This window comes from Denticeps clupeoides, unplaced genomic scaffold (assembly GCF_900700375.1).
Source record: "Denticeps clupeoides unplaced genomic scaffold, fDenClu1.1, whole genome shotgun sequence".
Classification (NCBI taxonomy): Eukaryota; Metazoa; Chordata; class Actinopteri; order Clupeiformes; family Denticipitidae; genus Denticeps; species Denticeps clupeoides.
In genome coordinates, this window is record NW_021629701.1 from 50,629 (window position 1) to 72,963 (window position 22,335).

Consider the following 22,335-nt stretch of genomic DNA (forward strand, 5'->3'; position numbering starts at 1 on the left):
AAAATCCTGAGTATAGCTTCTAACTACACATCAAACATTAGTTTGACCCCTTATCAGTGCCATGCTCCCTTTAAGAAAAACTACGACATCCTGCGAGCTGTGTGCATTGGTGGTATAGTGGTGAGCATGGCTGCTTCCCAAGCAGTTGACCCGGGTTCGATTCCCGGCCAATGCAATGGACCTTTTACAACAACACGCAAACTATTGATCTTTGTACGATGCTTTTGGTTGTCCCCTGTCACTGTATGTTCTGTGAAGCATTACTAGTTTCCCCAAAATAGTCATGGTAAAGATGTTGCATTTAATAAATCTCACAGAAGGTAGCTTGTCTGAAAGGTCTGTGCTACTAGTGTAAATGTCCAGTCTGTTGTACATCACCAATCACTTCCACAGCCCATCTCAATCTGATCTGTATTCAACCAAAAGCAATAACCACTTTTGGGTCTAAATGCCCTTGGTATTCCACAACATGGAAAACTTCTTAGTTTGTGCCTTGGTTGTATAGTGGTGAACATAACTGCCTTCCAATTAGTTTACCCGGGTTCGACTCCCAGCCAACGCAGTCCTTTTTTTGTCCTGCTTTTGTGTTGTGAAATTTTAAGCCACATTTTGGCTAAGGTCATGTTTTCATCTCAATTGTTCTATAACACATCAGGATCTAAAATAAGCTAACGAATGGTAGTGTGGCCGAGCGGTCTAAGGCGCTGGATTTAAGCGCCAGTCTCTTTGGAGGCGTGGGTTCAAATCCCACCGCTGCCATTATGATGAAAACTACAAGGAACTAATTGTAGTGCTTAGTTTTAGGTGTTCATCAAGCAGCCATGAAAACACAATACACCCAGGACACAAGTGATGGTGAACATCTAGCAGTCAACAACATTCATCCTCTTTCATTTTACAAATCTCACCTCTGCCTTTATGATTAAACCAGCAGTGAAAGTTACGAATTTGTTTTTGTTTGTTTAAAATGCACAATGCATGCATTCTGTAAAGTTCATGCTCTGTCATGTCACACACACACTTTTTTCCTTTGGCCATGCATTGCTGCTGTTGCCCTGACCATGGATTCTTTCAGGCATCCAGCACTAGACTGATTCCTCACCAGTGCCATGCTGTCTGTGGGAAAAACTGTGACAATTGCTCAGAAGAAATAGTTAATTTTTCTAAACATCATGTAGTTACAGTACCACTCACTTCCAAAGCCCATCTCAATCTGATCTCTATTCAACCAAAAGAAATAACCACTTTTGGGTCTAAATGCCCTTGGTATTCCACAACATGGAAAACTTCCTAGTTTGTGCCTTTGTTGTATAGTGGTGAGCATAGCTGCCTTCAGGTTAGTTGACCCGGGTTGGACTCCCAGCCAACGCAGTCCTCTTTTTTCATCCTGCTTTTGTGTTGTGCAACTTTTTAAGCCAAATTTTGGCTAAGGTCATGTTTTCATCTCAAGTGTTCTATAACACATCAGGATCTAAATTAACCTAATGAGTGGTAGTGTGGCCGAGCGGTCTAAGGCGCTGGATTTAGGCTCCAGTCTCTTCGGAGGCGTGGGTTCAAATCCCACCGCTGCCATTATGATGAAAACTACAAGGAACTAATTGTAGTGTTTTGTTTTAGGTGTTCATCAAGCAGCCATGCAAACACAATACACCCACGACACACCTGATGGTGAACATCTAGCAGTCAATAACATTCATCCTCTGTCCTTTTACCCACGCACTCTTTCACCTGGCCATAAATTGTTCTCAAAATCCTGAGTATAGCTTCTAACTACACATCAAACATTAGTTTGACTCCTTATCAGTGCCATGCTCCCTTTAAGAAAATCTACGACAACCTGCAAGCTGTGTGCATTGGTGGTATAGTGGTGAGCATAGCTGCTTCCCAAGCAGTTGACCCGGGTTCGATTCCCGGCCAATGCAATGGACCTTTTACAACAACACGCAAACCATTGATCTTTGTACGATGCTTTTGGTTGTCTCCTGTCACTGTATGTTCTGTGAAGCATTACTAGTTTCCTCAAAATAGTCATGGTAAAGATGTTGCATTTAATATATCTCACAGAAGGTAGCTTGTCTGAAAGGTCTGTGCTACTAGTGTAAATGTCCAGTCTGTTTTACAAATGTGGGTTCAAATCCCACAACTGCCTATGTGATTAAAAATGCAGTAAAGGTCATGAACTAGTTTTTGTTTGTTTAATATGAACAATGCATGCATTCTGTAAAGTTCATGCCCTGTCATGTCACACACACTTTTGTATCTGGCCATGCATTGCTGCTGTTGCCCTGCCCATGGATTCTTTCAGGCATCCAGCACTAGATCGATTCCTCACCAGTGCCATGCTTTCTGTGGGTAAAACTGTGACAATTGCTCGGACGAATTAGTTAATGCTTCTAATCATCATGTAGTTACATCACCACTCACTTCCACAGCCCATCTCAATCTGATCTGTATTCAACCAAAAGCAATAACCACTTTTGGGTCTAAATGCCCTTGGTATTCCACAACATGGAAAACTTCCTAGTTTGTTCCTTGGTTGTATAGTGGTGAGCATAGCTGCCTTCCAGTTAGTTGACCCAGGTTGGACTCCCAACCAATGCAGTCCTTTTTTTTGTCCTGCTTTTGTGTTGTGCAACTTTTTAAGCCAAATTTTGGCTAAGGTCATGTCTTCATCTCAAGTGTTCAATAACAAATCAGAATCGGAAATGAGCTAACGAATGGTAGTGTGGCCGAGCGGTCTAAGGCGCTGGATTAAGGCTCCAGTCTCTTCGGAGGCGTGGGTTCAAATCCCACCGCTGCCATTATGTTTTAAAGTACAGGGAACTAATTGTAGTGTTTAGTTTTAGGTGTTCATCAAGCAGCCATGCAAACAAAATACACCTATGACACACCTAATGGTGAACATCTAGCAGTCAATAATATTCATCCTCTGTCTTTTTACAAATCTCACCTCTGCCTATATGATTAAACCAGCAGTGAAAGTTAAGGACTTTTTTTTTTTGTTTAAAATGCACAATGCATGCATTCTGTAAAGTTCATGCTCTGTCATGTCACACACACTTTTTTATCTGGCCATGCATTGCTGCTGTTGCCCTGACCATGGATTCTTTCAGGAATCCAGCATTAGATTGATTGCTCACCCGGGCCATGCTCTCTGTGGGAAAATCTGTGACAATTGCCCAGAGGAATTAAATAATGCTTCTTAACATCATGTAGTTACACCACCACTCACTTCCACAGCCCATCTCAATCTGATCTGTATTCAACCAAAAGCAAATACAACTTTTGGGTCTAAATGCACTTTGGTATTCCACAACATGGAAAACTTCCTAGTTTGTGCCTTGGTTGAAGATTCACACCCCTCAACCACCCCACTCCAGAAACACAGACCACCATCACTCCTCAAACCCCCCCCATCCTCCTCTGTCACCCACCCCTTCCCAGAGACAATGAACCCTGTCACACCTCTCTCCCCCCCACCCTCCTCCCTCACCCTCCCCTGCCCAGAGTCAACGACTCCAATCACAACCCCCCCACCCCCCCTGAAACTCAGAATACACGTTGAAGATGTGCGTTGGCTGTTCCAGAAACAGAAGACCAGGAAAGCCGCAGGTCCAGACAGTGTCTCCCCCTCTTGTCTCAAAGCCTGTGCTGAACAGCTGGCTCCCATCTTCCCCCACATCTTCAACAGATCCCTGGAGCTGTGTGAAGTTCCCACCTGCTTCAAACGCTCCACCATTATTCCGGTCCCCAAGAAACCCACCATCACTGTTCCAAATGACTACAGACCTGTCGTCTTGACGTCTGTGGTCATGAAATCCTTTGAACGCCTGGTTTTAGCCCATCTAAAGGACATCACAGAACACCAACTGGACCCCCTGCAGTTTGCCTACCGGGCAAACAGGTCGGTGGATGATGTAGTGAATATGGGGCTGCATTACATCCTGCAACATCTCGACCGCCCGGGAACCTATGCCAGGATTCTGTTTGTGGACTTCAGCTCGGCATTCAACACCATTGTGCCTGAACTCCTCACCTCCAAACTCTCCCAGCTCAGCGTGTCACCTGGTACCTGCAAGTGGATCACCAGCTTCCTGACAGACAGGAAGCAGCAAGTGAGGCTGAGGGAGATCACTTCTGGAACACGGTCCCTCAGTACTGGTGCCCCTCACGGATGTGTCCTCTCCCCACTTCTCTTCTCCCTGTACACCAACGACTGCCCTCCAGGAACTCAACTGTGAAACTCCTGAAGTTTGCAGACGACACCACTGTCATTGGGCTCATGCAGGATGGTGATGAGTCTGCATACCGACAGGAAGTTGAGCGTCTGGTACTCTGGTGCAGTCAACACAACCTGGTGCTGAACACGCTTAAGACTGTGGAGATGACGGTGGACTTCAGGAGACATCCCTCAACATTGCTCCCCCTCACTATATCAGACAGGCTGGTGTCTATTGTGGAGACCTTCACATTCCTAGGCACCACCATTTCCCAGGACCTGAAGTGGGAGACCAACATCTCCTCCATCCTCAAAAAGACCCAGCAGAGGATGTACTTCCTGAGGCAACTGGGGAAGTACAGTCTTCCACAGGAGCTGCTGATCCAGTTCTACACTGCGGTCATTGAGTCTGTCCTGTGCTCCTCCATCACTGTCTGGTATGGAGCAGCCACTAAACCGGACAGGATCAGACTGCAGCGGACTGTACGGTCAGCAGAAAGGATCACCGGTGCCCCCTTGCCCTCCATCCAGGACCTGTACCTCTCAAGATCCAGGAAAAGGGCAGGGAAAATCATCTCAGACCCCTCACACCCTGGTCACAGGCTCTTTGACCTGCTGCTCGCTGGCAGACGTTATAGAAGCCTGCAGACCAGGACCAGCCGACACAAGAACAGTTTCTTCCCCCTCGCCATCTCCCTCCTAAACGGCTGATACTGTAAATCTCATCCATCATTACACACTGCACTTTATGTTCACTTGTATATAAGATTTCGTTTGTTTTTTGCCTATTTATTCATAAATAGTAGATATAGTTATAGTTATTTATAAATCACAAACAATCCACAATTTGGACAATAACACAACACCCTTGCACATTGTTGTTGTTTGTTGTTGTTGTTGTTTTTTATCTTTTTTTCCTACATTGTACTTGAGAGACACCATCTACCGGAATCAATTTCCTTGTATGTGCTTGCACTTACTTGGCCAATAAATACGATTCTGTTTCTGATTCTGAATAGTGTTGAGCATAGCTGCCTTCCAAGCAAGATACCCAGGTTCGACTCCCAGCCAACGCAGTCCTCTTTTTTTAAGCCAAATTTTGGATAAGGTCATGTCTTCATCTCAAGTGTTCTTTAACACATCAGGATCTAAAATGAGCCGAGTGGGCTAAGGCGCTGGATTTAGGCTCCAGTCTCTTCGGAGGCGTGGGTTCAAATCCCACCGCTGCCATTATGTTTTAAAGTACAGGGAACTAATTGTAGTGCTTAGTTTTAGGTGTTCATCAAGCAGCCATTAAAACACAATACACCCACGACACACCTGATGGTGAACATCTAGCAGTCAATAACATTCATCCTGTCCTTTCACCCACGCACTCTTTCACCTGGCCATAAATTGTTCTCAAAATCCTGAGTATAGCTTCTAACTACACATCAAACATTAGTTTGACTCCTTATCAGTGCCATGCTCCCTTTAAGAAAAACTACGACATCCTGCAAGCTGTGTGCATTGGTGGTATAGTGGTGAGCATAGCTGCTTCCCAAGCAGTTGACCCGGGTTCGATTCCCGGCCAATGCAATGGACCTTTTACAACAGCACGCAAATCATTGATCTTTGTACGATGCTTTTGGTTGTCTCCTGTCACTGTATGTTTTGTGAAGCATTACTAGTTTCCCCAAAATAGTCATGGTAAAGATGTTGCATTTAATAAATCTCACAGAAGGTAGCTTGTCTGAAAGGTCTGTGCTACTAGTGTAAATGTCCAGTCTGTTGTACAAATGTGGGTTCAAATCCCACAACTGCCTATGTGATTAAAAATGCAGTAAAGGTCATGAATTAGTTTTTGTTTGTTTAAAATGAACAATGCATGCATTCTGTAAAGTTCATGCCCTGTCATGTCACACACACTTTTGTATCTGGCCATGCATTGCTGCTGTTGCCCTGCCCATGGATTCTTTCAGGCATCCAGCACTAGATCGATTCCTCACCAGTGCCATGCTGTCTGTGGGTAAAACTGTGACAATTGCTCAGAAGAATTAGTTAATGCTTCTAAACATTATGTAGTTACATCACCAATCACTTCCACAGCCCATCTCAATCTGATCTGTATTCAACCAAAAGCAATAACCACTTTTGGGTCTAAATGCCCTTGGTATTCCACAACATGGAAAACTTCTTAGTTTGTGCCTTGGTTGTATAGTGGTGAACATAACTGCCTTCCAATTAGTTTACCCGGGTTCGACTCCCAGCCAACGCAGTCCTTTTTTTTGTCCTGCTTTTGTGTTGTGAAATTTTAAGCCACATTTTGGCTAAGGTCATGTTTTCATCTCAATTGTTCTATAACACATCAGGATCTAAAATAAGCTAACGAATGGTAGTGTGGCCGAGCGGTCTAAGGCGCTGGATTTAAGCTCCAGTCTCCTTGGAGGCGTGGGTTCAAATCCCACCGCTGCCATTATGATGAAAACTACAAGGAACTAATTGTAGTGCTTAGTTTTAGGTGTTCATCAAGCAGCCATGAAAACACAATACACCCAGGACACAAGTGATGGTGAACATCTAGCAGTCAACAACATTCATCCTCTTTCATTTTACAAATCTCACCTCTGCCTTTATGATTAAACCAGCAGTGAAAGTTACGAATTTGTTTTTGTTTGTTTAAAATGCACAATGCATGCATTCTGTAAAGTTCATGCTCTGTCATGTCACACACACACTTTTTTCATTTGGCCATGCATTGCTGCTGTTGCCCTGACCATGGATTCTTTCAGGCATCCAGCACTAGACTGATTCCTCACCAGTGCCATGCTGTCTGTGGGAAAAACTGTGACAATTGCTCAGAAGAATTAGTTAATTTTTCTAAACATCATGTAGTTACAGTACCACTCACTTCCACAGCCCATCTCAATCTGATCTCTATTCAACCAAAAGAAATAACCACTTTTGGGTCTAAATGCCCTTGGTATTCCACAACATGGAAAACTTCCTAGTTTGTGCCTTTGTTGTATAGTGGTGAGCATAGCTGCCTTCAGGTTAGTTGACCCGGGTTGGACTCCCAGCCAACGCAGTCCTCTTTTTTCATCCTGCTTTTGTGTTGTGCAACTTTTTAAGCCAAATTTTGGCTAAGGTCATGTTTTCATCTCAATTGTTCTATAACACATCAGGATCTAAAATAAGCTAACGAGTGGTAGTGTGGTCGAGCGGTCTAAGGCGCTGGATTTAAGCTCCAGTCTCCTTGGAGGCGTGGGTTCAAATCCCACCGCTGCCATTATGATGAAAACTACAAGGAACTAATTGTAGTGTTTTGTTTTAGGTGTTCATCAAGCAGCCATGAAAACACAATACACCCAGGACACAAGTGATGGTGAACACCTAGCAGTCAACAACATTCATCCTCTTTCATTTTACAAATCTCACCTCTGCCTTTATGATTAAACCAGCAGTGAAAGTTACGAATTTGTTTTTGTTTGTTTAAAATGCACAATGCATGCATTCTGTAAAGTTCATGCTCTGTCATGTCACACACACACTTTTTTCATTTGGCCATGCATTGCTGCTGTTGCCCTGACCATGGATTCTTTCAGGCATCCAGCACTAGACTGATTCCTCACCAGTGCCATGCTGTCTGTGGGAAAAACTGTGACAATTGCTCAGAAGAATTAGTTAATTTTTCTAAACATCATGTAGTTACAGTACCACTCACTTCCACAGCCCATCTCAATCTGATCTCTATTCAACCAAAAGAAATAACCACTTTTGGGTCTAAATGCCCTTGGTATTCCACAACATGGAAAACTTCCTAGTTTGTGCCTTTGTTGTATAGTGGTGAGCATAGCTGCCTTCAGGTTAGTTGACCCGGGTTGGACTCCCAGCCAACGCAGTCCTCTTTTTTCATCCTGCTTTTGTGTTGTGCAACTTTTTAAGCCAAATTTTGGCTAAGGTCATGTTTTCATCTCAATTGTTCTATAACACATCAGGATCTAAAATAAGCTAACGAGTGGTAGTGTGGTCGAGCGGTCTAAGGCGCTGGATTTAAGCTCCAGTCTCCTTGGAGGCGTGGGTTCAAATCCCACCGCTTCCATTATGATGAAAACTACAAGGAACTAATTGTAGTGCTTAGTTTTAGGTGTTCATCAAGCAGCCATGAAAACACAATACACCCAGGACACAAGTGATGGTGAACACCTAGCAGTCAACAACATTCATCCTCTTTCATTTTACAAATCTCACCTCTGCCTTTATGATTAAACCAGCAGTGAAAGTTACGAATTTGTTTTTGTTTGTTTAAAATGCACAATGCATGCATTCTGTAAAGTTCATGCTCTGTCATGTCACACACACACTTTTTTCATTTGGCCATGCATTGCTGCTGTTGCCCTGACCATGGATTCTTTCAGGCATCCAGCACTAGATTGATTCCTCACCAGTGCCATGCTGTCTGTGGGATAAACTGTGACAATTGCTCAGAAGAATTAGTTAATTTTTCTAAACATCATGTAGTTACAGTACCACTCACTTCCACAGCCCATCTCAATCTGATCTCTATTCAACCAAAAGAAATAACCACTTTGGGTCTAAATGCCCTTGGTATTCCACAACATGGAAAACTTCCTAGTTTGTGCCTTTGTTGTATAGTGGTGAGCATAGCTGCCTTCAGGTTAGTTGACCCGGGTTGGACTCCCAGCCAACGCAGTCCTCTTTTTTCATCCTGCTTTTGTGTTGTGCAACTTTTTAAGCCAAATTTTGGCTAAGGTCATGTTTTCATCTCAAGTGTTCTATAACACATCAGGATCTAAAATAATCTAATGAGTGGTAGTGTGGCCGAGCGGTCTAAGGCGCTGGATTTAGGCTCCAGTCTCTTCGGAGGCGTGGGTTCAAATCCCACCGCTGCCATTATATTTTAAAGTACAGGGAACTAATTGTAGTGCTTAGTTTTAGGTGTTCATCAAGCAGCCATTAAAACACAATACACCCACGACACACCTGATGGTGAACATCTAGCAGTCAATAACATTCATCCTCTGTCCTTTTACCCACGCACTCTTTCACCTGGCCATAAATTGTTCTCAAAATCCTGAGTATAGCTTCTAACTACACATCAAACATTAGTTTGACTCCTTATCAGTGCCATGCTCCCTTTAAGAAAATCTACGACAACCTGCAAGCTGTGTGCATTGGTGGTATAGTGGTGAGCATAGCTGCTTCCCAAGCAGTTGACCCGGGTTCGATTCCCGGCCAATGCAATGGACCTTTTACAACAACACGCAAACCATTGATCTTTGAACGATGCTTTTGGTTGTCTCCTGTCACTGTATGTTCTGTGAAGCATTACTAGTTTCCTCAAAATAGTCATGGTAAAGATGTTGCATTTAATATATCTCACAGAAGGTAGCTTGTCTGAAAGGTCTGTGCTACTAGTGTAAATGTCCAGTCTGTTTTACAAATGTGGGTTCAAATCCCACAACTGCCTATGTGATTAAAAATGCAGTAAAGGTCATGAACTAGTTTTTGTTTGTTTAAAATGAACAATGCATGCATTCTGTAAAGTTCATGCCCTGTCATGTCACACACACTTTTGTATCTGGCCATGCATTGCTGCTGTTGCCCTGCCCATGGATTCTTTCAGGCATCCAGCACTAGATCGATTCCTCACCAGTGCCATGGTTTCTGTGGGTAAAACTGTGACAATTGCTCGGACGAATTAGTTAATGCTTCTAATCATCATGTAGTTACATCACCACTCACTTCCACAGCCCATCTCAATCTGATCTGTATTCAACCAAAAGCAATAACCACTTTTGGGTCTAAATGCCCTTGGTATTCCACAACATGGAAAACTTCCTAGTTTGTGCCTTGGTTGTATAGTGGTGAGCATAGCTGCCTTCCAATTAGTTGACCCAGGTTGGACTCCCAACCAATGCAGTCCTTTTTTTTGTCCTGCTTTTGTGTTGTGCAACTTTTTAAGCCAAATTTTGGCTAAGGTCATGTTTTCATCTCAAGTGTTCTATAACACATCAGGATCTAAATTAACCTAATGAGTGGTAGTGTGGCCGAGCGGTCTAAGGCGCTGGATTTAGGCTCCAGTCTCTTCGGAGGCGTGGGTTCAAATCCCACCGCTGCCATTATGATGAAAACTACAAGGAACTAATTGTAGTGTTTTGTTTTAGGTGTTCATCAAGCAGCCATGCAAACACAATACACCCACGACACACCTGATGGTGAACATCTAGCAGTCAATAACATTCATCCTCTGTCCTTTTACCCACGCACTCTTTCACCTGGCCATAAATTGTTCTCAAAATCCTGAGTATAGCTTCTAACTACACATCAAACATTAGTTTGACTCCTTATCAGTGCCATGCTCCCTTTAAGAAAATCTACGACAACCTGCAAGCTGTGTGCATTGGTGGTATAGTGGTGAGCATAGCTGCTTCCCAAGCAGTTGACCCGGGTTCGATTCCCGGCCAATGCAATGGACCTTTTACAACAACACGCAAACCATTGATCTTTGTACGATGCTTTTGGTTGTCTCCTGTCACTGTATGTTCTGTGAAGCATTACTAGTTTCCTCAAAATAGTCATGGTAAAGATGTTGCATTTAATAAATCTCACAGAAGGTAGCTTGTCTGAAAGGTCTGTGCTACTAGTGTAAATGTCCAGTCTGTTGTACAAATGTGGGTTCAAATCCCACAACTGCCTATGTGATTAAAAATGCAGTAAAGGTCATGAATTAGTTTTTTGTTTGTTTAAAATGAACAATGCATGCATTCGGTAAAGTTCATACCCTGTCATGTCGCACACACTTTTGTATCTGGCCATGCATTGCTGCTGGATGCATGGATTCTTTCAGGCATCCAGCACTAGATCGATTCCTCACCAGTGCCATGCTGTCTGTGGGTAAAACTGTGACAATTGCTCAGAAGAATTAGTTAATGCTTCTAAACATTATGTAGTTACATCATCCAATCACTTCCACAGCCCATCTCAATCTGATCTGTATTCAACCATCAGAATCGGAAATGAGCTAACGAATGGTAGTGTGGCCGAGCGGTCTAAGGCGCTGGATTAAGGCTCCAGTCTCTTCGGAGGCGTGGGTTCAAATCCCACCGCTGCCATTATGTTTTAAAGTACAGGGAACTAATTGTAGTGTTTAGTTTTAGGTGTTCATCAAGCAGCCATGCAAACAAAATACACCTATGACACACCTAATGGTGAACATCTAGCAGTCAATAATATTCATCCTCTGTCTTTTTACAAATCTCACCTCTGCCTATATGATTAAACCAGCAGTGAAAGTTAAGGACTTTTTTTTTTTGTTTAAAATGCACAATGCATGCATTCTGTAAAGTTCATGCTCTGTCATGTCACACACACTTTTTTATCTGGCCATGCATTGCTGCTGTTGCCCTGACCATGGATTCTTTCAGGAATCCAGCATTAGATTGATTGCTCACCCGGGCCATGCTCTCTGTGGGAAAATCTGTGACAATTGCCCAGAGGAATTAAATAATGCTTCTTAACATCATGTAGTTACACCACCACTCACTTCCACAGCCCATCTCAATCTGATCTGTATTCAACCAAAAGCAAATACAACTTTTTGGTCTAAATGCACTTTGGTATTCCACAACATGGAAAACTTCCTAGTTTGTGCCTTGGTTGAAGATTCACACCCCTCAACCACCCCACTCCAGAAACACAGACCACCATCACTCCTCACCCCCCCCCTCCTCCTCCGTCACCCACCCCTTCCCAGAGACAATGAACCCTGTCACACCTCTCTCCCCCCCACCCTCCTCCCTCACCCTCCCCTGCCCAGAGTCAACGACTCCAATCACAACCCCCCCCCCCCCCCTGAAACTCAGAATACACGTTGAAGATGTGCGTTGGCTGTTCCAGAAACAGAAGACCAGGAAAGCCGCAGGTCCAGACAGTGTCTCCCCCTCTTGTCTCAAAGCCTGTGCTGAACAGCTGGCTCCCATCTTCCCCCACATCTTCAACAGATCCCTGGAGCTGTGTGAAGTTCCCACCTGCTTCAAACGCTCCACCATTATTCCGGTCCCCAAGAAACCCACCATCACTGTTCCAAATGACTACAGACCTGTCGTCTTGACGTCTGTGGTCATGAAATCCTTTGAACGCCTGGTTTTAGCCCATCTAAAGGACATCACAGAACACCAACTGGACCCCCTGCAGTTTGCCTACCGGGCAAACAGGTCGGTGGATGATGTAGTGAATATGGGGCTGCATTACATCCTGCAACATCTCGACCGCCCGGGAACCTATGCCAGGATTCTGTTTGTGGACTTCAGCTCGGCATTCAACACCATTGTGCCTGAACTCCTCACCTCCAAACTCTCCCAGCTCAGCGTGTCACCTGGTACCTGCAAGTGGATCACCAGCTTCCTGACAGACAGGAAGCAGCAAGTGAGGCTGAGGGAGATCACTTCTGGAACACGGTCCCTCAGTACTGGTGCCCCTCACAGATGTGTCCTCTCCCCACTTCTCTTCTCCCTGTACACCAACGACTGCCCTCCAGGAACTCAACTGTGAAACTCCTGAAGTTTGCAGACGACACCACTGTCATTGGGCTCATCCAGGATGGTGATGAGTCTGCATACCGACAGGAAGTTGAGCGTCTGGTACTCTGGTGCAGTCAACACAACCTGGTGCTGAACACGCTTAAGACTGTGGAGATGACGGTGGACTTCAGGAGACATCCCTCAACATTGCTCCCCCTCACTATATCAGACAGGCTGGTGTCTATTGTGGAGACCTTCACATTCCTAGGCACCACCATTTCCCAGGACCTGAAGTGGGAGACCAACATCTCCTCCATCCTCAAAAAGACCCAGCAGAGGATGTACTTCCTGAGGTAACTGGGGAAGTACAGTCTTCCACAGGAGCTGCTGATCCAGTTCTACACTGCGGTCATTGAGTCTGTCCTGTGCTCCTCCATCACTGTCTGGTATGGAGCAGCCACTAAACCGGACAGGATCAGACTGCAGCGGACTGTACGGTCAGCAGAAAGGATCACCGGTGCCCCCTTGCCCTCCATCCAGGACCTGTACCTCTCAAGATCCAGGAAAAGGGCAGGGAAAATCATCTCAGACCCCTCACACCCTGGTCACAGGCTCTTTGACCTGCTGCTCGCTGGCAGACGTTATAGAAGCCTGCAGACCAGGACCAGCCGACACAAGAACAGTTTCTTCCCCCTCGCCATCTCCCTCCTAAACGGCTGATACTGTAAATCTCATCCATCATTACACACTGCACTTTATGTTCACTTGTATATAAGATTTCGTTTGTTTTTTGCCTATTTATTCATAAATAGTAGATATAGTTATAGTTATTTATAAATCACAAACAATCCACAACTTGGACAATAACACAACACCCTTACACATTGTTGTTGTTGTTGTTTGTTGTTGTTGTTGTTTTTTATCTTTTTTTCCTACATTGTACTTGAGAGACACCATCTACCGGAATCAATTTCCTTGTATGTGCTTGCACTTACTTGGCCAATAAATACGATTCTGTTTCTGATTCTGAATAGTGTTGAGCATAGCTGCCTTCCAAGCAAGATACCCAGGTTCGACTCCCAGCCAATGCAGTCCTCTTTTTTTAAGCCAAATTTTGGATGAGGTCATGTCTTCATCTCAAGTGTTCTTTAACACATCAGGATCTAAAATGAGCCGAGTGGGCTAAGGCGCTGGATTTAGGCTCCAGTCTCTTCGGAGGCGTCGGTTCAAATCCCACCGCTGCCATTATGTTTTAAAGTACAGGGAACTAATTGTAGTGCTTAGTTTTAGGTGTTCATCAAGCAGCCATTAAAACACAATACACCCACGACACACCTGATGGTGAACATCTAGCAGTCAATAACATTCATCCTGTCCTTTTACCCACGCACTCTTTCACCTGGCCATAAATTGTTCTCAAAATCCTGAGTATAGCTTCTAACTACACATCAAACATTAGTTTGACCCCTTATCAGTGCCATGCTCCCTTTAAGAAAAACTACAACATCCTGCAAGCTGTGTGCATTGGTGGTATAGTGGTGAGCATAGCTGCTTCCCAAGCAGTTGACCCGGGTTCGATTCCCGGCCAATGCAATGGACCTTTTACAACAACACGCAAACTATTGATCTTTGTACGATGCTTTTGGTTGTCCCCTGTCACTGTATGTTCTGTGAAGCATTACTAGTTTCCCCAAAATAGTCATGGTAAAGATGTTGCATTTAATAAATCTCACAGAAGGTAGCTTGTCTGAAAGGTCTGTGCTACTAGTGTAAATGTCCAGTCTGTTGTACAAATGTGGGTTCAAATCCCACAACTGCCTATGTGATTAAAAATGCAGTAAAGGTCATGAATTAGTTTTTGTTTGTTTAAAATGAACAATGCATGCATTCGGTAAAGTTCATACCCTGTCATGTCGCACACACTTTTGTATCTGGCCATGCATTGCTGCTGGATGCATGGATTCTTTCAGGCATCCAGCACTAGATCGATTCCTCACCAGTGCCATGCTGTCTGTGGGTAAAACTGTGACAATTGCTCAGAAGAATTAGTTAATGCTTCTAAACATTATGTAGTTACATCACCAATCACTTCCACAGCCCATCTCAATCTGATCTGTATTCAACCAAAAGCAATAACCACTTTTGGGTCTAAATGCCCTTGGTATTCCACAACATGGAAAACTTCTTAGTTTGTGCCTTGGTTGTATAGTGGTGAACATAACTGCCTTCCAATTAGTTTACCCGGGTTCGACTCCCAGCCAACGCAGTCCTTTTTTTTGTCCTGCTTTTGTGTTGTGAAATTTTAAGCCACATTTTGGCTAAGGTCATGTTTTCATCTCAATTGTTCTATAACACATCAGGATCTAAAATAAGCTAACGAATGGTAGTGTGGCCGAGCGGTCTAAGGCGCTGGATTTAAGCTCCAGTCTCTTTGGAGGCGTGGGTTCAAATCCCACCGCTGCCATTATGATGAAAACTACAAGGAACTAATTGTAGTGCTTAGTTTTAGGTGTTCATCAAGCAGCCATGAAAACACAATACACCCAGGACACAAGTGATGGTGAACATCTAGCAGTCAACAACATTCATCCTCTTTCATTTTACAAATCTCACCTCTGCCTTTATGATTAAACCAGCAGTGAAAGTTACGAATTTGTTTTTGTTTGTTTAAAATGCACAATGCATGCATTCTGTAAAGTTCATGCTCTGTCATGTCACACACACACTTTTTTCATTTGGCCATGCATTGCTGCTGTTGCCCTGACCATGGATTCTTTCAGGCATCCAGCACTAGACTGATTCCTCACCAGTGCCATGCTGTCTGTGGGAAAAACTGTGACAATTGCTCAGAAGAATTAGTTAATTTTTCTAAACATCATGTAGTTACAGTACCACTCACTTCCACAGCCCATCTCAATCTGATCTCTATTCAACCAAAAGAAATAACCACTTTTGGGTCTAAATGCCCTTGGTATTCCACAACATGGAAAACTTCCTAGTTTGTGCCTTTGTTGTATAGTGGTGAGCATAGCTGCCTTCAGGTTAGTTGACCCGGGTTGGACTCCCAGCCAACGCAGTCCTCTTTTTTCATCCTGCTTTTGTGTTGTGCAACTTTTTAAGCCAAATTTTGGCTAAGGTCATGTTTTCATCTCAATTGTTCTATAACACATCAGGATCTAAAATAAGCTAACGAGTGGTAGTGTGGTCGAGCGGTCTAAGGCGCTGGATTTAAGCTCCAGTCTCCTTGGAGGCGTGGGTTCAAATCCCACCGCTGCCATTATGATGAAAACTACAAGGAACTAATTGTAGTGTTTTGTTTTAGGTGTTCATCAAGCAGCCATGAAAACACAATACACCCAGGACACAAGTGATGGTGAACACCTAGCAGTCAACAACATTCATCCTCTTTCATTTTACAAATCTCACCTCTGCCTTTATGATTAAACCAGCAGTGAAAGTTACGAATTTGTTTTTGTTTGTTTAAAATGCACAATGCATGCATTCTGTAAAGTTCATGCTCTGTCATGTCACACACACACTTTTTTCATTTGGCCATGCATTGCTGCTGTTGCCCTGACCATGGATTCTTTCAGGCATCCAGCACTAGACTGATTCCTCACCAGTGCCATGCTGTCTGTGGGAAAAACTGTGACAATTGCTCAGAAGAATTAGTTAATTTTTCTAAACATCATGTAGTTACAGTACCACTCACTTCCACAGCCCATCTCAATCTGATCTCTATTCAACCAAAAGAAATAACCACTTTTGGGTCTAAATGCCCTTGGTATTCCACAACATGGAAAACTTCCTAGTTTGTGCCTTTGTTGTATAGTGGTGAGCATAGCTGCCTTCAGGTTAGTTGACCCGGGTTGGACTCCCAGCCAACGCAGTCCTCTTTTTTCATCCTGCTTTTGTGTTGTGCAACTTTTTAAGCCAAATTTTGGCTAAGGTCATGTTTTCATCTCAATTGTTCTATAACACATCAGGATCTAAAATAAGCTAACGAGTGGTAGTGTGGTCGAGCGGTCTAAGGCGCTGGATTTAAGCTCCAGTCTCCTTGGAGGCGTGGGTTCAAATCCCACCGCTGCCATTATGATGAAAACTACAAGGAACTAATTGTAGTGCTTAGTTTTAGGTGTTCATCAAGCAGCCATGAAAACACAATACACCCAGGACACAAGTGATGGTGAACACCTAGCAGTCAACAACATTCATCCTCTTTCATTTTACAAATCTCACCTCTGCCTTTATGATTAAACCAGCAGTGAAAGTTACGAATTTGTTTTTGTTTGTTTAAAATGCACAATGCATGCATTCTGTAAAGTTCATGCTCTGTCATGTCACACACACACTTTTTTCATTTGGCCATGCATTGCTGCTGTTGCCCTGACCATGGATTCTTTCAGGCATCCAGCACTAGATTGATTCCTCACCAGTGCCATGCTGTCTGTGGGAAAAACTGTGACAATTGCTCAGAAGAATTAGTTAATTTTTCTAAACATCATGTAGTTACAGTACCACTCACTTCCACAGCCCATCTCAATCTGATCTCTATTCAACCAAAAGAAATAACCACTTTTGGGTCTAAATGCCCTTGGTATTCCACAACATGGAAAACTTCCTAGTTTGTGCCTTTGTTGTATAGTGGTGAGCATAGCTGCCTTCAGGTTAGTTGACCCGGGTTGGACTCCCAGCCAACGCAGTCCTCTTTTTTCATCCTGCTTTTGTGTTGTGCAACTTTTTAAGCCAAATTTTGGCTAAGGTCATGTTTTCATCTCAAGTGTTCTATAACACATCAGGATCTAAAATAACCTAATGAGTGGTAGTGTGGCCGAGCGGTCTAAGGCGCTGGATTTAGGCTCCAGTCTCTTCGGAGGCGTGGGTTCAAATCCCACCGCTGCCATTATATTTTAAAGTACAGGGAACTAATTGTAGTGCTTAGTTTTAGGTGTTCATCAAGCAGCCATTAAAACACAATACACCCACGACACACCTGATGGTGAACATCTAGCAGTCAATAACATTCATCCTCTGTCCTTTTACCCACGCACTCTTTCACCTGGCCATAAATTGTTCTCAAAATCCTGAGTATAGCTTCTAACTACACATCAAACATTAGTTTGACTCCTTATCAGTGCCATGCTCCCTTTAAGAAAATCTACGACAACCTGCAAGCTGTGTGCATTGGTGGTATAGTGGTGAGCATAGCTGCTTCCCAAGCAGTTGACCCGGGTTCGATTCCCGGCCAATGCAATGGACCTTTTACAACAACACGCAAACCATTGATCTTTGAACGATGCTTTTGGTTGTCTCCTGTCACTGTATGTTCTGTGAAGCATTACTAGTTTCCTCAAAATAGTCATGGTAAAGATGTTGCATTTAATATATCTCACAGAAGGTAGCTTGTCTGAAAGGTCTGTGCTACTAGTGTAAATGTCCAGTCTGTTTTACAAATGTGGGTTCAAATCCCACAACTGCCTATGTGATTAAAAATGCAGTAAAGGTCATGAACTAGTTTTTGTTTGTTTAAAATGAACAATGCATGCATTCTGTAAAGTTCATGCCCTGTCATGTCACACACACTTTTGTATCTGGCCATGCATTGCTGCTGTTGCCCTGCCCATGGATTCTTTCAGGCATCCAGCACTAGATCGATTCCTCACCAGTGCCATGGTTTCTGTGGGTAAAACTGTGACAATTGCTCGGACGAATTAGTTAATGCTTCTAATCATCATGTAGTTACATCACCACTCACTTCCACAGCCCATCTCAATCTGATCTGTATTCAACCAAAAGCAATAACCACTTTTGGGTCTAAATGCCCTTGGTATTCCACAACATGGAAAACTTCCTAGTTTGTGCCTTGGTTGTATAGTGGTGAGCATAGCTGCCTTCCAATTAGTTGACCCAGGTTGGACTCCCAACCAATGCAGTCCTTTTTTTTGTCCTGCTTTTGTGTTGTGCAACTTTTTAAGCCAAATTTTGGCTAAGGTCATGTTTTCATCTCAAGTGTTCTATAACACATCAGGATCTAAATTAACCTAATGAGTGGTAGTGTGGCCGAGCGGTCTAAGGCGCTGGATTTAGGCTCCAGTCTCTTCGGAGGCGTGGGTTCAAATCCCACCGCTGCCATTATATTTTAAAGTACAGGGAACTAATTTTAGTGCTTAGTTTTAGGTGTTCATCAAGCAGCCATTAAAACACAATACACCCACGACACACCTGATGGTGAACATCTGGCAGTCAATAACATTCATCCTGTCCTTTTACCCACGCACTCTTTCACCTGGCCATAAATTGTTCTCAAAATCCTGAGTATAGCTTCTAACTACACATCAAACATTAGTTTGACCCCTTATCAGTGCCATGCTCCCTTTAAGAAAAACTACGACATCCTGCGAGCTGTGTGCATTGGTGGTATAGTGGTGAGCATGGCTGCTTCCCAAGCAGTTGACCCGGGTTCGATTCCCGGCCAATGCAATGGACCTTTTACAACAACACGCAAACTATTGATCTTTGTACGATGCTTTTGGTTGTCCCCTGTCACTGTATGTTCTGTGAAGCATTACTAGTTTCCCCAAAATAGTCATGGTAAAGATGTTGCATTTAATAAATCTCACAGAAGGTAGCTTGTCTGAAAGGTCTGTGCTACTAGTGTAAATGTCCAGTCTGTTGTACATCACCAATCACTTCCACAGCCCATCTCAATCTGATCTGTATTCAACCAAAAGCAATAACCACTTTTGGGTCTAAATGCCCTTGGTATTCCACAACATGGAAAACTTCTTAGTTTGTGCCTTGGTTGTATAGTGGTGAACATAACTGCCTTCCAATTAGTTTACCCGGGTTCGACTCCCAGCCAACGCAGTCCTTTTTTTTGTCCTGCTTTTGTGTTGTGAAATTTTAAGCCACATTTTGGCTAAGGTCATGTTTTCATCTCAATTGTTCTATAACACATCAGGATCTAAAATAAGCTAACGAATGGTAGTGTGGCCGAGCGGTCTAAGGCGCTGGATTTAAGCGCCAGTCTCTTTGGAGGCGTGGGTTCAAATCCCACCGCTGCCATTATGATGAAAACTACAAGGAACTAATTGTAGTGCTTAGTTTTAGGTGTTCATCAAGCAGCCATGAAAACACAATACACCCAGGACACAAGTGATGGTGAACATCTAGCAGTCAACAACATTCATCCTCTTTCATTTTACAAATCTCACCTCTGCCTTTATGATTAAACCAGCAGTGAAAGTTACGAATTTGTTTTTGTTTGTTTAAAATGCACAATGCATGCATTCTGTAAAGTTCATGCTCTGTCATGTCACACACACACTTTTTTCCTTTGGCCATGCATTGCTGCTGTTGCCCTGACCATGGATTCTTTCAGGCATCCAGCACTAGACTGATTCCTCACCAGTGCCATGCTGTCTGTGGGAAAAACTGTGACAATTGCTCAGAAGAAATAGTTAATTTTTCTAAACATCATGTAGTTACAGTACCACTCACTTCCAAAGCCCATCTCAATCTGATCTCTATTCAACCAAAAGAAATAACCACTTTTGGGTCTAAATGCCCTTGGTTTTCCACAACATGGAAAACTTCCTAGTTTGTGCCTTTGTTGTATAGTGGTGAGCATAGCTGCCTTCAGGTTAGTTGACCCGGGTTGGACTCCCAGCCAACGCAGTCCTCTTTTTTCATCCTGCTTTTGTGTTGTGCAACTTTTTAAGCCAAATTTTGGCTAAGGTCATGTTTTCATCTCAAGTGTTCTATAACACATCAGGATCTAAATTAACCTAATGAGTGGTAGTGTGGCCGAGCGGTCTAAGGCGCTGGATTTAGGCTCCAGTCTCTTCGGAGGCGTGGGTTCAAATCCCACCGCTGCCATTATGATGAAAACTACAAGGAACTAATTGTAGTGTTTTGTTTTAGGTGTTCATCAAGCAGCCATGCAAACACAATACACCCACGACACACCTGATGGTGAACATCTAGCAGTCAATAACATTCATCCTCTGTCCTTTTACCCACGCACTCTTTCACCTGGCCATAAATTGTTCTCAAAATCCTGAGTATAGCTTCTAACTACACATCAAACATTAGTTTGACTCCTTATCAGTGCCATGCTCCCTTTAAGAAAATCTACGACAACCTGCAAGCTGTGTGCATTGGTGGTATAGTGGTGAGCATAGCTGCTTCCCAAGCAGTTGACCCGGGTTCGATTCCCGGCCAATGCAATGGACCTTTTACAACAACACGCAAACTATTGATCTTTGTACGATGCTTTTGGTTGTCTCCTGTCACTGTATGTTCTGTGAAGCATTACTAGTTTCCTCAAAATAGTCATGGTAAAGATGTTGCATTTAATATATCTCACAGAAGGTAGCTTGTCTGAAAGGTCTGTGCTACTAGTGTAAATGTCCAGTCTGTTTTACAAATGTGGGTTCAAATCCCACAACTGCCTATGTGATTAAAAATGCAGTAAAGGTCATGAACTAGTTTTTGTTTGTTTAATATGAACAATGCATGCATTCTGTAAAGTTCATGCCCTGTCATGTCACACACACTTTTGTATCTGGCCATGCATTGCTGCTGTTGCCCTGCCCATGGATTCTTTCAGGCATCCAGCACTAGATCGATTCCTCACCAGTGCCATGGTTTCTGTGGGTAAAACTGTGACAATTGCTCGGACGAATTAGTTAATGCTTCTAATCATCATGTAGTTACATCACCACTCACTTCCACAGCCCATCTCAATCTGATCTGTATTCAACCAAAAGCAATAACCACTTTTGGGTCTAAATGCCCTTGGTATTCCACAACATGGAAACTTCCTAGTTTGTGCCTTGGTTGTATAGTGGTGAGCATAGCTGCCTTCCAGTTAGTTGACCCAGGTTGGACTCCCAACCAACGCAGTCCTTTTTTTTGTCCTGCTTTTGTGTTGTGCAACTTTTTAAGCCAAATTTTGGCTAAGGTCATGTCTTCATCTCAAGTGTTCAATAACAAATCAGAATCGGAAATGAGCTAACGAATGGTAGTGTGGCCGAGCGGTCTAAGGCGCTGGATTTAAGCTCCAGTCTCCTTGGAGGCGTGGGTTCAAATCCCACCGCTGCCATTATGTTTAAAGTACAGGGAACTAATTGTAGTGTTTAGTTTTAGGTGTTCATCAAGCAGCCATGCAAACACAATACACCCTATGACACACCTAATGGTGAACATCTAGCAGTCAATAATATTCATCCTCTGTCATTTTTACAAATCTCACCTCTGCCTATATGATTAAACCAGCAGTGAAAGTTAAGACTTTTTTTTTGTTTGTTTAAAATGCACAATGCATGCATTCTGTAAAGTTCATGCTCTGTCATGTCACACACACACTTTTTTCATTTGGCCATGCATTGCTGCTGTTGCCCTGACCATGGATTCTTTCAGGCATCCAGCACTAGATTGATTCCTCACCAGTGCCATGCTGTCTGTGGGAAAAACTGTGACAATTGCTCAGAAGAATTAGTTAATTTTTCTAAACATCATGTAGTTACAGTACCACTCACTTCCACAGCCCATCTCAATCTGATCTCTATTCAACCAAAAGAAATAACCACT

The 22,335-nt window shown here is 43.4% G+C and overlaps 26 non-coding genes across 26 annotated transcripts; all 26 read left to right on the forward strand.

The window, feature by feature from the left end:
- The first annotated feature begins 103 nt into the window (after positions 1-103).
- Positions 104-175, forward strand: trnag-ccc (transfer RNA glycine (anticodon CCC)). The gene has a single exon. It is a non-coding gene; the product is annotated as a tRNA-Gly (tRNA).
- A 502-nt stretch (positions 176-677) lies between these two features.
- On the forward strand, positions 678-759 carry trnal-uaa (transfer RNA leucine (anticodon UAA)). The gene has a single exon. It is a non-coding gene; the product is annotated as a tRNA-Leu (tRNA).
- Positions 760-1,490: 731 nt separating this feature from the next.
- trnal-uag (transfer RNA leucine (anticodon UAG)) lies at positions 1,491-1,572 on the forward strand. The gene has a single exon. It is a non-coding gene; the product is annotated as a tRNA-Leu (tRNA).
- A 278-nt stretch (positions 1,573-1,850) lies between these two features.
- Positions 1,851-1,922, forward strand: trnag-ccc (transfer RNA glycine (anticodon CCC)). Its single transcript has one exon. It is a non-coding gene; the product is annotated as a tRNA-Gly (tRNA).
- Positions 1,923-2,719: 797 nt separating this feature from the next.
- On the forward strand, positions 2,720-2,801 carry trnal-aag (transfer RNA leucine (anticodon AAG)). The gene has a single exon. It is a non-coding gene; the product is annotated as a tRNA-Leu (tRNA).
- A 2,924-nt stretch (positions 2,802-5,725) lies between these two features.
- trnag-ccc (transfer RNA glycine (anticodon CCC)) lies at positions 5,726-5,797 on the forward strand. Its single transcript has one exon. It is a non-coding gene; the product is annotated as a tRNA-Gly (tRNA).
- Positions 5,798-6,592: 795 nt separating this feature from the next.
- Positions 6,593-6,674, forward strand: trnal-uaa (transfer RNA leucine (anticodon UAA)). Its single transcript has one exon. It is a non-coding gene; the product is annotated as a tRNA-Leu (tRNA).
- A 731-nt stretch (positions 6,675-7,405) lies between these two features.
- Positions 7,406-7,487, forward strand: trnal-uaa (transfer RNA leucine (anticodon UAA)). The gene has a single exon. It is a non-coding gene; the product is annotated as a tRNA-Leu (tRNA).
- Positions 7,488-8,218: 731 nt separating this feature from the next.
- On the forward strand, positions 8,219-8,300 carry trnal-uaa (transfer RNA leucine (anticodon UAA)). Its single transcript has one exon. It is a non-coding gene; the product is annotated as a tRNA-Leu (tRNA).
- A 730-nt stretch (positions 8,301-9,030) lies between these two features.
- trnal-uag (transfer RNA leucine (anticodon UAG)) lies at positions 9,031-9,112 on the forward strand. The gene has a single exon. It is a non-coding gene; the product is annotated as a tRNA-Leu (tRNA).
- Positions 9,113-9,390: 278 nt separating this feature from the next.
- trnag-ccc (transfer RNA glycine (anticodon CCC)) lies at positions 9,391-9,462 on the forward strand. Its single transcript has one exon. It is a non-coding gene; the product is annotated as a tRNA-Gly (tRNA).
- Positions 9,463-10,259: 797 nt separating this feature from the next.
- Positions 10,260-10,341, forward strand: trnal-uag (transfer RNA leucine (anticodon UAG)). The gene has a single exon. It is a non-coding gene; the product is annotated as a tRNA-Leu (tRNA).
- Positions 10,342-10,619: 278 nt separating this feature from the next.
- trnag-ccc (transfer RNA glycine (anticodon CCC)) lies at positions 10,620-10,691 on the forward strand. The gene has a single exon. It is a non-coding gene; the product is annotated as a tRNA-Gly (tRNA).
- A 561-nt stretch (positions 10,692-11,252) lies between these two features.
- trnal-aag (transfer RNA leucine (anticodon AAG)) lies at positions 11,253-11,334 on the forward strand. The gene has a single exon. It is a non-coding gene; the product is annotated as a tRNA-Leu (tRNA).
- A 2,928-nt stretch (positions 11,335-14,262) lies between these two features.
- On the forward strand, positions 14,263-14,334 carry trnag-ccc (transfer RNA glycine (anticodon CCC)). The gene has a single exon. It is a non-coding gene; the product is annotated as a tRNA-Gly (tRNA).
- A 789-nt stretch (positions 14,335-15,123) lies between these two features.
- trnal-uaa (transfer RNA leucine (anticodon UAA)) lies at positions 15,124-15,205 on the forward strand. The gene has a single exon. It is a non-coding gene; the product is annotated as a tRNA-Leu (tRNA).
- Positions 15,206-15,936: 731 nt separating this feature from the next.
- On the forward strand, positions 15,937-16,018 carry trnal-uaa (transfer RNA leucine (anticodon UAA)). Its single transcript has one exon. It is a non-coding gene; the product is annotated as a tRNA-Leu (tRNA).
- A 731-nt stretch (positions 16,019-16,749) lies between these two features.
- Positions 16,750-16,831, forward strand: trnal-uaa (transfer RNA leucine (anticodon UAA)). Its single transcript has one exon. It is a non-coding gene; the product is annotated as a tRNA-Leu (tRNA).
- A 731-nt stretch (positions 16,832-17,562) lies between these two features.
- On the forward strand, positions 17,563-17,644 carry trnal-uag (transfer RNA leucine (anticodon UAG)). The gene has a single exon. It is a non-coding gene; the product is annotated as a tRNA-Leu (tRNA).
- A 278-nt stretch (positions 17,645-17,922) lies between these two features.
- trnag-ccc (transfer RNA glycine (anticodon CCC)) lies at positions 17,923-17,994 on the forward strand. Its single transcript has one exon. It is a non-coding gene; the product is annotated as a tRNA-Gly (tRNA).
- A 797-nt stretch (positions 17,995-18,791) lies between these two features.
- trnal-uag (transfer RNA leucine (anticodon UAG)) lies at positions 18,792-18,873 on the forward strand. Its single transcript has one exon. It is a non-coding gene; the product is annotated as a tRNA-Leu (tRNA).
- A 276-nt stretch (positions 18,874-19,149) lies between these two features.
- Positions 19,150-19,221, forward strand: trnag-ccc (transfer RNA glycine (anticodon CCC)). Its single transcript has one exon. It is a non-coding gene; the product is annotated as a tRNA-Gly (tRNA).
- Positions 19,222-19,724: 503 nt separating this feature from the next.
- Positions 19,725-19,806, forward strand: trnal-uaa (transfer RNA leucine (anticodon UAA)). Its single transcript has one exon. It is a non-coding gene; the product is annotated as a tRNA-Leu (tRNA).
- Positions 19,807-20,537: 731 nt separating this feature from the next.
- trnal-uag (transfer RNA leucine (anticodon UAG)) lies at positions 20,538-20,619 on the forward strand. The gene has a single exon. It is a non-coding gene; the product is annotated as a tRNA-Leu (tRNA).
- Positions 20,620-20,897: 278 nt separating this feature from the next.
- trnag-ccc (transfer RNA glycine (anticodon CCC)) lies at positions 20,898-20,969 on the forward strand. The gene has a single exon. It is a non-coding gene; the product is annotated as a tRNA-Gly (tRNA).
- Positions 20,970-21,765: 796 nt separating this feature from the next.
- On the forward strand, positions 21,766-21,847 carry trnal-uaa (transfer RNA leucine (anticodon UAA)). Its single transcript has one exon. It is a non-coding gene; the product is annotated as a tRNA-Leu (tRNA).
- The last annotated feature ends 488 nt before the right edge of the window (positions 21,848-22,335 follow it).